The following is a 4,019-nucleotide window of genomic DNA, read 5'->3' on the forward strand; positions in this document are numbered from 1 at the left end:
TATATATGTATATATATGTATAGATATATGCATGTATATACATGTGTGTTTGTGTGCTTAAGTATGTAAAAATATGGGGTGACAGAGATAAACATGGATGAGCACCAATATAAATATCATTTTAAATATGCTTAAGCCATGTTCGAACGCATAAGCACGTTATTCACCGTATTTTTCCTTTGGAGAAAATTTCTCGCTGTAGAGAAATAGGTATAAGCACACCGAGTCAGTTCACAGCGTTTCCTAACCAGACTGTGGGACGCATGCATTTCGGAGTGATTATCTCCTCCTCAGCAACAAAGACCGGGAACGGCAGACGCTGCGAACTGACACGAGAGACAAGTCCACTTTATGTTATTCCCGTCATCGTTCAATAACTGGTGGGGCTATACAGCAGCTCCCTTTAAATGAAATGTCGGATGACAGCGCTAACCAGTGATGTATATAGACACAAACCTGTTGCCAGTCTAAATATACTGGAGGTATATTTGAAACTATTCGCTCTACTTGGTCACGAAGAGAATTTTTCACTATAGGCAAATAGGTGTAATTGGGACGGAACAGGCTGATTTAAAGGGGATTTAACTGGTGTATTTAGCTTGTCGAGCGACTACATACTCGTTGCCTTTTGAACACAAGTTGCTTATCAACGGTTCTTTCATATTTCAATGTATATATAGATGTAAGTATGTATACACACACATTCATACACATACATACACACACATCCATACACATACATGCACACACATACATACCCAGACACAAATATATATGTATGTGTGTGTTGCAATGTGTATGTGTATAAATATATATAAGCATGTATATATGTACGCACGTATGTATGCACCGAAGTATGTAAGTGACTATGTATGTTTGTGTCTGAGTATTTAATGATGTTGGACGAAAACATTGTTGTTATTCAGAGTTCAAAGGACAAACTGAAGCAACATTTATGTATATTGAAAGGGAAGAAATGAGAATTTATCAATGGAATTTGAAGGCAATATATTTCAAATAAAGTGATGAATAATTATTATAAAGATAACAAAGATGTAGACAAGGTTACGAATATTACAGAACTATTGCAGTATTCATTGCAAATTATGAACGAGAAATCATCGTTTACTTTTCAATACCGCAAATGTGTCGTTTCGGCAAAAATAAAGTAATTCATCTGGGAAACGATCCGGTTTCTATCGAATGCTATAAAGTTTCCACCTGGTGTTGCTTCTGCGCATGCGATGTACATAGGATGTGAAGATGCTATATGTATTCCGTTAATATATGTAAGATTTAAGTATATTTGAGAGGGTTTATGTGTCTTTGTGTGCGTATTCTTGGGCTAATGTAAATAACGCTAATTCCATATAAAATTTTGGTCAGTATGGCCAGTATGTTACGCCACTTAGTTCTAAATACGTTGCTAGTAGTGCCATAATCGATTTATGGTTTTGACGAGACAGTTATGCTCAACTTCATTTGTCAACTCCTTTGTTCTTTAGATACCAAGTGTACCGTGACAAAGTAGTGCGGTTACCTGTGCGATTGTATCTGAAAGAATAAGTGCTTGTTGAATGAGTTACTGGTAAGTCTAACATGCATTTTCCGTAACATTTATAGCACATCATCAACTTTATGCACCGCTTGATAGTGTAAAGACTCAGTATGCAGCTAATTATTGTACACGAACAATTTGCTATCAGTAAAATTATATCTAATTACTCCTCTGACAACCAATGCTTATCAAACTACTTACTGTATAAAGCCGACATAGAAACTATAAAAAAACATTTATCAGTCACATCAAAAATTCACTCGATATACACATCAAGGCCATCTAGGGAAAAAATCTATTTCATGGTCAAAGTAAAATGGGTATATAAAATACAAAAGAATAATGAATAGAAAATCCTACTACCACCAAGTATATTGAAGCTGGAAAGATAAAACCCTTAAACAGTTACAGTAAAAGATAAAACCCTTAAACGGTTACCTTATACATATATCACATGATTGTGAAGTTCGCCTTGTCGACCAATATTTTGAATAAGAGTAAAGAAGTATTGCCTTCTTTGCACACAAGAAAACACACATATCAATCCTTTAAACATACACCCGTTGCAGTGAAACACTCGTATCGTACGGGTCTGTAACCAGATAACTTAAGTAGGCATATAAAGCTTTTTTTGTGAGACACGCACTTACGAAGACATTAGTTACATGCAGATGAGGGAAAAAATCATCGCCTCCAACCCAGGGTTTAGCAATATAAGCGCAAAAATTAAGGTGATCAAAATACTTAGGGGTATTTCGTTCGTCTTTACGTTCTGAGTTCAAACATCGCCTAGGTTGACTTCGCCAGTCATCCTTTCGGGGTCGATAAAATAAGTACCAACTGAGGACAGAGATCGATGCAGCTGACTTACTCTTTCTTCCTAAGATGTTGGCCTTGTTCTAAAATTTGAAACCAATATGTCAAAGATACTTGAAATCTAAATTTTATTGCAGAAGTCGAATAGTTCAGATTTAACTTAGATTCACATGTTGCCGAGTTAACTGCATAGATTGCACCCGTTATTGCATCCTTATATTTAAGCACCTCCAGAACTAACAATAGTAGCAACACAAACATGTACAGTAAAAACTACGCTTTACAATCTTAGTTAGGGTGCCTCGACTGAATAAAAAATTCGTCAGTGGAATTTTGATAGACTGCAATTATGCAATACGCTGATTAATATAAACAAGAATACTCAATACAGGATTTAGAGCATGATTATTAAATTTATTCGGTTATTACGATTTATATTGCCACTCAAAGTGTCCGTGTGTTTTTCTTCACACCATAAATAATGTCGAAAACATTAACATTATAATGAAATTCAATATAGCTTCATAACACGAGCGTCCTGTTGACCGACAAAAATAGCGTCTGAATAACATAAATCATGTAATGAGTCAGCAATGTTTAGAAATATGGAGAATAGTTCAGCTTTCTAAATGAAATTTAAATTATTCAAGATATATAACTTAAATCTTACCGAATAGACGAAGTAATGATTGGAATTTAATTAAATTAAAGTAAATTAAATCAAAGCTACATTTTATCAGAACAAATTATAATTGCTGTCCTTTAAATTTCATGAATTAAAATATTCGAGCTATTTCTATCCTTACAATAAAACTTAAACGACAACCGAATAATAATGAAGATTTTAAGCACTTAATACGTTATTATGTTAAGGCATTAAATACATCACACAACTCGTTCTCTGTAACTCTGTTCATGTGACCCAGTTACTTTCAATAAATTCATGCTCGACATTTCAAACACATCTGGTCACGTATACACAAAACAGATTTTAAATTATTTGTCTCTCATTTAAGTTGCATCTCATTAAAATTCATGAAAGAGAATGCATCTTTTATATTACTTCTTATAGTTATTTCTCTCATCGCACTGCGACAATGTTGGGGCAATAACTTGGAGGATACAGGTAATACCGAGTAAGTGCTGTATACCGATTAGTTTGCCCCAGTCGTTGTATGAACAGGATTGGGTATTATAAGTCGTGTATTAGCGTGTGTATATGTAAATATATAAAATCAAAAAGATAAAGATAGCAAAGGTAAGGTTGAAGAAGTATTTTATGGATAGAGTCTTACACCTGTTTCTGGGAAGATCCACTCATCGGAGACAGAAAAAATAAAGTAATCTATTATTATATCCATAGGCGGATATTTTTAGTATGAAGTGGTAAAGAGTGTGATGTGCTGAAAAAAGAGAGAACAGTACTTGAAGTGTAGTTTCATTCCAGTGGTAAATATCCTTGTAGAAATCCGTGCATAGTAATCCTTGTGTGAATAATCCGGAAATTTATGTTGGAACGAAAGTTGATATAGCATAGATAGCAGAGGTACATATATTCCATATTGCGATGGATTTTTGCTTGTTTACTTGAAGAATGTCCAAGTCAAGTGATAAGTGAGCGGTGTATATATATATATATATATAT

The sequence above is a fragment of the Octopus bimaculoides genome, chromosome 7, assembly GCF_001194135.2.
Source record: "Octopus bimaculoides isolate UCB-OBI-ISO-001 chromosome 7, ASM119413v2, whole genome shotgun sequence".
Lineage (NCBI taxonomy): Eukaryota > Metazoa > Mollusca > Cephalopoda > Octopoda > Octopodidae > Octopus > Octopus bimaculoides.